The 14179-nt window shown below is 34.8% G+C and overlaps 1 protein-coding gene across 2 annotated transcripts in view; it reads right to left on the minus strand.

The window, feature by feature from the left end:
• Positions 1–14179, minus strand: part of ARHGAP39 (Rho GTPase activating protein 39) — a 316607-nt gene that overhangs the window by 259826 nt on the left and 42602 nt on the right. The window lies entirely within an intron of this gene.

Below are 14179 nucleotides of genomic sequence, written 5' to 3' on the forward strand. Positions count from 1 at the left end.
CTTTTTATTTGTTATAAAGGTTGACCGTGGGTGGAGAGTGATATATTTATTTGTAGATGACGAGTGGCATACTAACAAAATCTTTATGTCAATAATGCTAAAATTATTTTTTCAAAAAACAACTTTCTGCGTCACCATTCTAAGTCTTCTGTGAAAAGACATAAAGTAAATGAGTTGTAGCTAACATTTTTATACTGTAAGTTTTTAAATGTTAATGAAAAATAAGTTTTTAAATGTTAAATGTTCTGTTAAACTGATATCAGATTGCTGCTTGCTGTGGGATAGGAGGGGGAAAAAAAGGGGGGGAAGATTTTGCAAAGATGAATGTTGAAACTATCTGCATATATTTGAGAAATAAAATACTATTAATTTATTTTAAAACTCCAATTTAGGATTTTTATATGAAAATAACTATGAACAATTAAATATAATCATGACAAAAATTTTTAAATAAATGTTAATATGTTCAATATATTCAAGTGCTTTAAAAAGTAAAAAATTCCTATATCATTAATGCCAGAAGCTCCAGAGGAGGAACATTCTCTACCAATCCTTACAGGTTACTGTTTTGAAGTCTTAGAAAACTGCCTGGGGCACAAAGTCATTAAATAATTTGCAGTCATACAGCCACTTATGTGTTAGAGGAAAATCTTAGATCCAGATCTTCTCATCTTTTAACACTAGCTTTCTATTTGTTGTGGCATGCTGCCTCTCAATCAAATGTATTCACAAAATATATTTTTAAAAATTTCAGGATTCCACCATGTACAGTGAACTTATCCCTAAAATGACGTGACTAGAATTAAATAGAATACAATTATCATCCAGTCAGTACTGTTAGTGATTGTCCTTTTGTTCTAAAAAGTATAAAAATGACATCACTACATTACAGTCAAGTTACAGTGTGTCTGACCATTACAAGCTCGAAATGCTCTGCAACAGGTTGGACATGAATAGTCCCTATGAAAAGTTGGGGTGGATTCCCTAATTTTGCACATCTCATGTTTCTTCTGAGCTAATCCAATTCTGCTCTACTCGCAAGGCGTAGCACCTTCTCTAATGAGGGCACACTATCCTGAGTGGTCCTGTGCCAGTGTCTCCCTATGAGGACAAACATGGAATCAAAGTCAGGTACCATACTGATGATAAATTCTCCAACTAGAAAAGGATGCAAGCCAAAATTACAGGGGTGGGGGAGTTTTTTGGCATGATTTTTTGTTTGCAGATGACTGTGCACTCATTGAAGCCTCTGAAGCAGAGATGCAAAGTATGGATCAATTCTGCTTCTCGTGCTAATTTTGGCCTAACAATTAGCAGCAAGGAAATACAGGTCCTCACTCCATCAGCCAGAAGTACCTCATCCATAAATGGAACCAATCAGTTACAATAAATGGTGAAGTGGACAAGTTGTGTGGATAAGTTCTCTTATCTTGGTAGTATACTTTCTAGGGATGTCACACCGATAAAGAGATTGATGCATGCATTGCTAGAACTAGCTCAGTGTTTGGGAGGCTCCAAAGGAAGGTATGAGACAGGAGAGGAATTAGACTGATCACCAAATTGAAGGTTTACAGAGCTGTTGTGGTGACCTCATTGTTGTGTGCCTGTGAAACCTGGACAGTGGACCAATGCCATGCCAGGAAACTGAATTGTTTCCATTTGAATTGTCTTAGGGAGATTCTGAAGATCACCTGGCAGGAGAAGGCACCAGATACCAAGGTCCTTTCTTGAACTAAATTGCCAAGCTCTACTAGTCAGTGTTGCAAAAGTTCTCCATCCCCCTCAATTGAGAAAGCTTCTCAAAAGAGCTGATTTGATTGTTGGTGGAGTTGTGAAGTGATCCAACCATTCTGGGGAGCAATTTGGAACTATGTCCAAAGGGATATCAAACTGTGCATATCCTTTGATCCAGCAATATCTCTACTAGGTATGTTTCCCAAAGAAATAATAAATAAAAATAAGAGGGAAAAAGACTCATGGTGCAAAAGTGTTCGTAGAAGTTCTTTTTGTGGTGGCAAAATATTGTAAAAATGAGTAGATGCCCAATCAATTAGGGAATGGCTGAACAAATGATGATATATGAAAATAGTAGAATAGTATTGTTCTATATAAAATGATGAACAGGCTGATTTTAGAAAGGTCTGAAAAGATTTACATGAATTAATGCTACGTAAAACAAGCAGAACCAGGAAAAACATTGCACATGGCAACAGTAGGATTGTGGGATGATCAACTATGACAAATTTGTTTCTTCTCAAAGGTTCAATGATTCAAGGCAATTCCAATAAATTTTGGATAGAAAATGGCATATACATCCAGAAACAAAACTATGGAGATTGTATGAAAATCAACACATGCTATGTTCTGATAATGGCAGTTTAGATGAGTTCCAATTACTTTCAGGATCAAATATAAACTCTCTTTGGCATTTAAAGCTCTTCATCACCTTATCCCTTTCCTGTTAGGTTCTTACTAAGTGTTAATGAGATAATGAGATAATAGATTCTTACTAAGTGCTAAGTTGGTACTCGACAATTCTCTAGTTCAGACCTTTCCTGGAGAAGAGCTTGCATGCTTAGGAGGAGCAAGTTCATTGGTTGAAGTAATTCTTTCCAGAAGCCCTTGCATTATTCCACGCCCATTCTCTGGGAGGATAAAGAGGGCAGCTCTGGAGGAAAAGGAGAGTTGTTTCTGGACCAGACTTGAGGCTGCTCTCTTCAGGAAGGGAAGTTGGCTCTCTACAGGAAGAAGAATCTGTCAGAGAGATTTGAGTTGACACAGCAGATCTCCTCCCAGAGAGCAATCAGCAGCTTCTGGAGACAACAACACATTACACTTTCCACCTTTCCAATCTTCACTTCCATATATTCTACAATCCAGCCACATGAACTTATTTAAAATTCCTTGAACAGCACACTTCAACTCCTTTCTTCCTGCCTTTGCCTGAACTGGCTTTTCCCCACACATAGAATACTCTGTCAACTCACTTCCATTTCCACCTCCCATCCCAATTCCTTTAACCCCAAAGCTCCACCTTCTGCAGGAGGGCAACTGCTAACAGTCTTTCCCTCCCATATTACCTGCAACTTATTCTGTATATATCTTGTATAGACCTAACTATTTACACATTTTCACCAGCATTAGAATTTTTGCTCCTTAACAAAAGAGACTTTTTTCCTTTCCTTGTATCCTGGGGCTTACTTAGCCCATAGCAAGTATTTGGGAAATACTTCTTAAGTGACAACACAAAAACTTTTCTATAAGAAAAGACACCTGAGCTCTTTATAGAAGGAAGTTCAGGCTCTTTGAGATGTGAGATGGCAAGAGAGAATTCAAACAAATAGGAAAAACCTATTCAAAAACACATAGCAGAGACACAGACTGCCCAATGTAGGCCAATTTGATTGAAAACTAGAACAAGAGGAAGTAATATTTTATCAGGATGGAAAAAAAGATCTGGTTCAAAGCCAACTATTTTACAGATTAGGAAACTAAGTCTTAAAGAGATGAGAAATTACAAGATTGTACAATTTAATAGCTCAATCCAGCTAAAAATTAGAATAAAACAGGGATTGTTTTAAGAAAAAGGTGAAAAAGTTGGGTGACATTATATTGCAGAACTTACCCAAAAAAAGTTAAGGAGATTGGATTTTATTTGAGAAGCAATGTGATCATAGGACCATATAGCTAAAGAAGGATAGAAGCTATTCAAGGGTTTGAAGGAGAGGAATGACATGATCAGACCTGTACATAAGGAAGATTAGTCTACCAACAATGTGAAATATGACCTAGAGGTCGGAAAACCGGTATAGCAAATTGTTTCCTGACTACTGTATCCCCTTCTTCCTACTTTGCCAATGGAATTTAGAAGAGGAGATTATGAAGTTTAGGATATAAGCAAAGACAGAAGCATCTACATAAAAGAAAGCTAATTTTAGAAGCATTATTAGAATTACTATTGCCTTAAATAGGAGTTAAAGAGGGTAGAATGATGATGATGAAGATAAAATTTGACTAAATAAGACAGAATAAGAGATGAAATCAAGAAGCTACTATTAGATTCTGAAGTCAGTGAAAATCTTCTTTATTAAGCAAATTTAAAAAATTATAATTATCAAAAGAGATGGCAAAACTATTACTGTCAAATTATTTTGAAAAGATAGACATATTTAGACTTGAATTCCATTTTTTCATTTGATGCAGGAATCCCAATAACAGACCAATTACAACAAAACAGAGTAATTCAAAACAGCCATAGTCTTCTATGACCACCATGAACAAACATAATCTCCAACAGCATCTGACAACATAAGTAAAAACTTTTCAGGATCTTTCAAATAGTAATTTACATATGGCAGCCACTCTCATGCTAAAATGAAGAACCAAAAGAGGAAAAGAGACATTCATTGATAATAGACCCAAAGACAAGAATGAAATATAATCAAGACAGAAGCCATTTGAGAGAACATAAAGAATATCTTTGGGAAAGATTACTTTGATAGTTTTTTACTATATGCAAGTGGATTAACTAGCTATCATCACCTAGTTAAAATAAAGTGAACAGAATCTGGAAAAAAGAAGGCAATCAGGAAGTTCTATATTTCCCTGATAAAACAAATGAAAACAAAATTCAAAAACTTTAGGTGATACAAGGAGAAAAATCAACACAAAGGAAAAAATAAACAATTAAACATCAATAGAAAACTTGACTACAAAGACTTAAAAAGTAAAGAAATCTGAAGTAAGCAAGCTAGAACCTCTGAAGTACAAGGATGTGGGAATGTCTGGTTGTCTTGTTTATTTGGGAATTATGTGTATTATAATTATTTATATAATTAAAATTATGGAGATTTTAACTAAATGTTGAGGGAAGCCAGGCTAGAGAAGTGGAAGGAGAGCATTATGGGAATGAGGGTTAGCCAATGAGAAGGAATGGAGTTGGAGATGGTGTATGCATCATGCAATGAACTGCAAGAGGAACAATGTTGTTGAATCATAAGATACATGGAAGGAAATAAAGTGTAAGAAGACTTGAAAGGTAGAAAGGATCCAGATTGTGAAGGGTTTTAAAAGCCAAGTAGAGGATTTTCTATTTGATCGTACAGATAATAGAGCTTGTGGAGTTTATGACATAAAGGGGGTGACAGTCTAAGACTTGGACTTTAGGAAAATCATTTTCCCAGCAGAATAAATGAAAGAAATCAGAGTATGAAGAAACCTAAAGCCCAGAAAACAGAAATAAAGTTATTGTAATAGTCTAGATAAGAGATGAAGGGTGACAACTCTGTGAATGAGGAAAGAGGCATAGGACTTGTTAAGAAAGGCAGAAACAATTAAGATAGACTAGATATGTATAAGGAATCAGATATGATATCAAGGCTACAAGCCAAGATGAAGGATATGGTGGTACCTCAAATATGATAGAGAAGTTAGGAACAGGGAAGGTTTGTATTTCCTCAGTGGAATTTTTTCTTACTTTCCATATGGTTGATCATACATCCCTTATAATAATGCCACTGTTTTCTCTACTTCACCCCTGCCTGCAACCTTATTTCATGACACATCTTAAAAATTTCTGCTGTATATATTGACAAGAGTTCCAATGTGAGAAAAATTACAAGTTGTACCAAATGAGAAGCAATATCTTAGACACCACTAATGAAAGAAAGAGCAGTTATATCAAGAAAGATGACAAACTCTAGCCTCTCTGCAAAACTGTAAAGCAGCAAGACTAGATAATATATGTAATTATCACACATATCACAGCAATGTTTACATATTTTATACAAAAAATTCATAGCTTCTATCACCCCCCCAAAATCCATAAACACAAGGAAACAAATATTAACTGTGAAAGCAAAAAAACAGGCAATCCAAAAAGATTCAGAGGTATAAAAAACAACCTATTATCGATTCTGTAATTACTAAACAAGTATATCATTTTTTCAGTGCTACTGAAATTATCCTGAAGATGCTTTCAGAGAGTCTATATTAATCAAATAAACTTACTACCCAATATGCAATCAACTACAAAAAGTAGTGTTTTACCGACTATTGTAATATTCTGCAGAATATTAAATATAAAACAATATTAGTAGGATAGTAACTTGTCCTTGGACCATTTCTGAATGGGGGAGAAGGGAGAAGGGAAGGAAATGAAGACGAAGGTAATACTCTTGCATTTACTTAGTGCTTTCTACTTACAAATCACATTACATCTGAGTTCCCAAGAAGATGAATAAAACATTAAAGGTCACACATATAGGGTAAGAGGAACTAAACCCAGATCAATTGATTCCAAACTCAGAATTCTTTCCTCTTTAAGAGATTAAATGACTTCTAAGAACTTAAGGGTAGGAAGGGAGCAGAGACAATTTAGTAAAACTCATGGCAAAATAATCATTTACTCTACCTGACAAGTGGCCATCCAATATTTGCATGAAGAACTCACCAACTCTAATAGTAATACACTCCACTTCTAAAGCACTTATTGATGGAAAGCTCTTCTTTATATTGAACCACAATTTTCTTTTCATCCAACTAATCAAGTATTTATTAAAAACCTACTCTAGTTCTAAGTTATAGGGAAATATACAGAGAAGTGAAGCAGTGCCTCCCTGATCATAAAGAGCTTGCATTCCATAGCATTCCCATGACTGTTTCTAGTTCTGCCTCTGGAGTCAAAGAGAACATCTATTTCTCCTTCTACATAATGGCTCTTTAAATATTTGAGGACAGCACAGTCCCAGAGTGAAACACTTAATAAGTTATTGTCTTCTCTCCTACAAACTATCACCAGCTCCACCCTCATATGGCAAGATCTCAAGGCTTGCCATCCTTGTCACTGTGCTCTAGCACCTTTCCAAACTCTCAATATCATCCCTGAAATGAGGTGAGTAGAATTAAATACAATACTTCAAGTTTATGATAAGTATGAAGGACAGCAAGATTCTCATCTTCTTAATGAAGAATATCATGCCTCTGTGAATAGAGACTAATAATACAATAAGCTGTTTTGTCATATTACAATTATTCATACTAATCTTACATAATCCAAAAATTCTTTTCTGATAAACTGATATCTAGACATATGCCTCCTCTATTTTGTGATTGTGAAATTGATTTAACCCAAAGACAAGAAAATATTCATCACTATTAATTTTTTGTTTACAAAAGCAAGTTTCTTTTTTATTTGTTAGTTTTTGACATCTACCTTTATAATATACGATTTCCATTTCTACACACACACACACACATTTCACCCCTAGTTAGCAATCAATCTTACATAGGTTATACATATACAAACATAGTAAAATTTCCACATCGGTCATATTATATCATTATTAATTTTAATCGTAAGAAATTCAATCTAATATTCTAGAATTAAAATCCCTTTGCCCTATTTGCACATCCAACAAACCTCTCAACTCATAGCTTTTTTATTACTCCACCATGTCTCCATGTTAAAGAATTCATTTCATAAACATTTACAAATTACCTTAAGTATTTGATCCAGAGCAAAACATTTATCCTCTTAGAAGTTTTAGTTTTTTTTAATGGCAATATGGGGAGAAATGATAATTGTCCTATCATCTTCCGAGGATTGCTATAAATAAACATTTTAAAAGTTATATAAATGGATGCTATCATCTGTTTTTTCTCCAACCCTCCTTCCCTTTTTCTTTGGTGGATTCAAATAGAAACAGGTATTGAACAAGTCAATATCTCACAATTATTCTTTTATATTTAATGCTCTACAGATTACTGTACAGGTGAATAAAATTTTTTGGTAGTTGAAAAAAGTATGAGAAGTAAGCTCAAGCTCAGCCGGCTCTGTGAAAGAATATCGAACACAATTCCAGTTAACAGAGAGAACAATATTTTGTTCTGTTCCTAAGTGGTTTTGATCTCCACTAGCTCTCAATATTTCAAAATCTTTGTGTTCCACACAACTTGAAGACTATTACATTAGTATTTGGAATAGAGATATCTATTATGAGACAAAGGCAAAGTTCAGTTAATGATAATGGTCTTATTCCAATAAAATTTCTCAGTTCAAGTTCTACAGCATATTTTGGAACTCTTATTTGTAGCATAGGACTTTGTTATGTCTATTAATGAAGGACAGTCAGCTTCAAATATATAATTCTAGGTATTTGTTAAGTGCTGAATTTTTACAATGTATTGTGTTGATTTTCTATAATCTCTTTGTATAATTTACATCAATTACTAAATCTAGTCTCCTGTAGTTTTTGGTAGAAATCACCTGGGCCTAATTTGTGACCATCAACCCTTTTGTTTCCACAAGTAAATCTGATCAAATCAGCTATCTGCCCAATACGTCTTTGCCCATATAAGGTAAACTGAATTAAAAATAGATTGTATCCACTCTTTTGATTCCATTCTTGAATCTTAGTCATTTCATGGGCTCCAAAAGGAGGTAAACCACTTCTGGTTACATCTTCCTCTTTGGCTGTACCTCCTGATTTCCTACAAGTCTTAGCTAAATTCCACCTTCTAGAAGGAAACTTTTCCCAATCCCCTCTTCCCTAAATGTTAGTAAAGCCTTCCCAATTTATTCAGTACATAGATTGTTTGAACATAGTTATTTGCATAATGTCTTCCCCATTAGGCTGTGAGCACTGTTCTCTAACACTGCGCATAGTGTGTAGTATATAGTAATATAATGCCAGAGAAACTGAACAATATAGAGATTAGAGAGTTTTTATATTTTATTTGAGAGGAAGAGATTGTGCTGGGGGCATGTTGCCCCCAAAGCATCCAGCAGGGAATGTGAGGTTCCTATGAAATATATATACATGTGGCTCTAAGCAACCAGGGTAGAGTCCAAGGCAGGGGGGTGGAGTCCAAAACTCTGATGAGTGGGAATCTCCAAGAAGGGACCATCAATCCAATTCTGACAGGTTAGGGGTTAGGACCCTAAATTCTTACTAATGGGGAGGACTTAGAGGCAGGAAGTCTGGGACTTAGAGATACCAATTAGGTATCTGAAATAGGACATCTGGAGTTTTATCTTTTGAATCTCCAAAGCCCTAATTATCTCAGTTCTAATGAGCAGAAAAGGGGGATTGAGGCAGAACAATTCAAGGAATTGAGGCAGAAAAATTTAGGGAAACTGAGACAGGAAAATAAAAGGGAACTGTGGCACAACAGCAATATTTAGTTATTCATTCATTCATTCATTTATTTATTTATTGCTGAGGAAATTGGGATTAAGTGTCTTGCCCAGGTCACACAGCTAGAAAGTGTTCCGTGTCTGAGATCAAATTTGAATTCAGGTCCTCCTGATTTCAGGGCTGGTGCTCTATCCACTGCGGCACCTAGCTATCCCTAATAGTAATATTTAATAAATGCTTCTTGAACTACAACAAATCCAATGCCATGTACTTATTATTTGTCTTTACTATTGCACAATGAACTAATGAATGCTTGTTCCAAAAAATAATTCTATAAGTTGACCTGTTTATCAAATGCTCTAGGAATAGCTATCAATCCTTTTCCTTTTTTTTGGTGAGGAAATACCAATCTTTCCATAGCTATCTTAGATGAACAAGACTTGTATCTCATTTATATTGGATGAAGTCTTTGTGAAGATACTTTCCACATTTCTTAAAATTCATTTAAAAACTCTGAGAGTGTATATTAAGGCTGTGTTGCATAGCTATTAATTGCTTTAAATATGGTTTTCCCATTCAAATCTGATTTGAAGATGCCAATAAGTTACTTAATTTGGCTCCTCACAATCTTCTTGATGTCTTTTGGCTCAATGTGTATTGCCTAGAGAAAACAAAGTATCCTGAAGCTCTCTTCAGTCTCTATATTTCCTTGTTGTATATTAAGAATTTTATATTTGCTGAGCTGAAATGGTATTCTCTATCATTGGATAAAGTCTGCAAGAAAGAAAATGTTAAATCTGTTTTCAGTGAGGCCATATCATTATACACATAAGTGATTAATGAGAAGTTTTGGTTAGACTGCCTGGCATAAAGAATTTATTGAGTGTTTATTGATTATTTGGAAGTCAAACTTAGTTCTACTAAGGAAAAAAATGGATTTGAAGTTGGGCGGAAGCATAGTAGTCTTAAATTAGAGTCTGAAATGCCATATTTTAAATCAATCTTTTCTGAAACTGTTTTGGTGACTTGTTTGAGAGAACAGTTTTCCATGTGAATATGATATATGTTAGCATTTTCACTATACATGGGTCTAGTACACATTTGCAGTATACACATAAGGCATGCGTGCATAAATAAGTCAAGGGTTTTATGATATGTCAACAAAGGACAGCATAAAAGTTATAGCATTTGGGAGCAGCTTGTTCAATAATTACTGAATCAGTTCTCGGAGGAAGAAATCAAAATTATCAGTAGTCATATAAAAATACTATACATCACTGATAATTAGAAAAATGAAAATTGATGGTTGTTCTTCATATTTGAAGAGGACCAAAATAACATCACTATGTTGAGTGTCAAGGTACAGTGTATCAGACTAGTACAATTTCAAAGGACTCTCTCAGGTCAAGCACAAATAGTCCATAGGAACATTTGGAGTAGAAATGAAATAAAGACTACACATCTCATGTTTCTTTTGAACTACTAAGATTCTGATTTACTCAAAAAGCCTTCTTTGATAGCTACATACCACTAGATGGTCCTGTGCCACTTCTCTCACTTGTCATAATTGGTTTCAGAATTCTTCAGAGAGATCTTGAAAGAATCCTTGAACTACTTCTTCTGATCTCCCTGTGAATATGTGCCTTGTGTTGAGTTCTCCATAAAATAGTTTTTTTTTTCTTTTTCTTTTCTTTTTTTTTTTAAAGGCAAGTTACACTTGGCACCCAAACAATGTGGCTAATCTATCAAAATTGTGCTCTCTGCAGCAGAGTCTGAATGTTTGGCAGTTCAACTCAAGAAAGGACCTTCATGTCTGGTATCTTATCTTGTCAAAAGATCTTCAGAATCTTCCTAAGACAATTCAAATGGAAATAATTGAATTTGCTGGCATGATGCTAATATACTGCCCAAGTTTCACAGGCACACAACAATGTGATCAGCACAATGGTTCTGTAGACCTTGTAGATACCCAAACTTTGAGAAACACAAATTAAAACAACTCTTAAGTACCATACCTTATTCCCTCAGACTGGCTACCATGACAGAAAAGAAAAACAACAAATGTCGAGGATGAGGGAAAATAGGCACACGAATACACTGCTGGTAGAGCTGTAAACTAGTCTAACCATTCTGGAGAACAATCTGGAATTATGCCTGAAGATCTATAAAACTATACATACTCTGGGACCAACAATACCACTAGTAGGGCTAAAGCTGAAGAAGACAAAGAAAAAGAAAAAGAATCCATATGTACAAAATATGGTAGGTAAGAAATGGAAACTCAGATATCCATCAATTGGGGAATGGCTAAACAAATTATGGTATATGAATATGATGGAAAACTATTATGCTATAAGAAATGATGAAGGGGATGATTTCAGAAAAACCTGCGAAAACTCATATGAACTTACACAAAGGAAAATGAGCTGAATTAGAAGAATGATTTATACAGTAACAACAATATCGTAAAGAAAATCAACTGGGAAAAAGACTAATAATCCTGCTGAATACAAAGATCTCCCCATTCTCAAGGATTCATGACTTTTAAAACTGTTATCCACTTCCAGGAAGAAAATTGATGGTTTGATAATTTTCTCTTTTTTTCATTTGTCTTTTGGGGAAAGTCAAATGCAGAAATGTTTTGCATGACCATTTCCTTCTCCAGCTCATTTTATAGATGAGGTAGACAGGGTAAAGTGATTTGCCCAGAAAAACATAGCTGCTAAGTCTGAGGCCAAGTTTGGACTCAAGAAAATGAGTCTTCCTAATTCCAGATCTAGCACTCTATCCATAGTGCCAACTAGTTGTCATAGAATAAATATGTATAATTAAATAACCCTCAAATGTCTTGCTTTCTCAGTAAGAGCTGGGGAAAGGGAGGGAGAGAATGTGAAAGTAAAAATTTAAATTAAATTTTAAAAAATGCAATGACCAATAAGACTGATAATAAAATTACAATTATAGAGAAGTGAAGGATTTGTAGTGCAAAATTATATGTGTACATGTGTACATGATTGTGTATTGTATATATGAATATATGTATGCTTGTATCTATATGTGAACATATAAGCCAATGGAGAAATATATTTGCTGGACTATGTATGTCATGTAAAATGTTTCTTTTCTTTTTTAATGGGGAGGGATTAGGAAGAAGAGAAAATAGTGTAGTGTTGAGTATGCTTTCAGATGAGGTGGCTATATTATTAGTCTTAGTTAACTGTTTTACTTTGTTACAAGAGAGCTCCTCCAAAGAAGAAATAATCTGTAATTGTCTATGTTATAAAAATAAAACATATCAACAAAATTTCTTTAAAAATAAATTAATGATGATGATGATGATGATGATGGTGATGGATGAATCAACAATAAATTGCTTTTTACACCTCTAGGACTTTCTGGCATACCCCTTTTGCTTCTCAATTGAATCTTTTCGGGGCAGCTAGGTAGTGCAGTGGGTAGAGCCCTGAAGTCAGGAGGACCTGAGTTCAAACTTGGTCTCAGACATTTAATACTTCCTAGCTGTGTGTCCCTGGGCAAGTCACTTAACCCCTACTGCCTGGGGCGGGGAGGAGACAGACAATTGCATCTTTTCTCAGAGCCCTCTCCACCTCTGAAGTTTCCTATTACTTTTGAGGTTACCATCATCCTTTCAGTTACCCAAGCTCACAACCTACCTGTTACCCTCAACTTCTCAGTTTCTCACACACACACTCTTATTTAATCACTTTTCAAGTTCTGCCATTTTTACCTTTGTAATATTTTTCATATATTCCCCATTCTCTCCTCTGACCCTGCCTCTACCCTGCTACAGGCCTCAACACATCATGCTTAAACTATTACAAATTATGAACTATTGCAACAGTCACTCTCTCTCAACTATCTCCCCACTCCAGTATAGCCTCCCCATTTGGCTGTCAAATTGATCATCCTAAAGCACAGAGCTCATCATGTCAAACCCCTGCTTAATGAACTCCAATGGCTCACTACATAGAAAATGCTCTGTTTGGCTCTTAAACTCCTCCACCGCCTGGCTCTTCTGATCTTTCTAGTCTTCTTACACCTTTCATCAGATCAAATAGTTCAGTGTATACTCTCTGCAATTCCTCACACGAAAACACTCCATCTTGCAACTCATTATATTTTGACAGACTCTCCCACATGATTAGAAAGTCTCCTCATCCTAGTTTCCCTGGCTTCTTTAAAGTCACAACTAAAGTATCACCTTCTTCAAGAAACCTTCAAATCCTCCTTAATCTTAATGCCTTCCTATTGAGATTACTTCCCCCCAATTATGCTTTTATAATTCTTTTTTAGATTTTTTTTTTTTGATGCAATTGGGGTTAAGTGACTTGCCCAGGGTCACACCGCTAGGAAGTGTCTGAGGTCAAATATGAACTCAAGTCCTCCTGACTTCAGGGCTGCTGTTTTTATCTATTCTTCTATCTAGCTACCCTTCTTTATAATTCTTGTCTACACACTGTCTCTCCCATTAGCCTGTGAGTTACAACTATTTTTTCCTTTTCTGTGCATATTCAGTGCTTAGCAGAGTGTCTTCCATATAGCAGTTCCCTAATAAATAAACAGTTGACTAACAGCTGAATCTGAATATATATGCCAGATACAACTTCATATAAAATGCAATGAATTACTGACAATTTCAGAGTAAGTTCAAGGAAAAAAAAAATCAGAATAGAGAATGAAAGAAAATTAAACTTGTATGAAGAAAAATGCTTTCCTAAAATATATATGTGCATATATATATGCAGTTTTATCATCATATGAAAAATTATTTTATAAGTAACATTAACAACTATTCATCTCACTGCTTTATGGTCATATCACACAGAGTACAAAGGTAGTGTTATGCACAAAAGGATAATCACTTTATACTTTAGATGTGTCTTCATTATTCATGAAAAATTAAACTTGGTTTCCTTAAAATTGTATTCTATTAAAGATAAATAAAAAGTGATTAAAATTTACATAAACATTAAACTAATATTCAATTAGCATTACAGAAAATTTAATAAACGCCTATTAAA

The sequence above is a fragment of the Sminthopsis crassicaudata genome, chromosome 1 (genome assembly GCF_048593235.1).
Source record: "Sminthopsis crassicaudata isolate SCR6 chromosome 1, ASM4859323v1, whole genome shotgun sequence".
NCBI classification, from domain to species: Eukaryota; Metazoa; Chordata; class Mammalia; order Dasyuromorphia; family Dasyuridae; genus Sminthopsis; species Sminthopsis crassicaudata.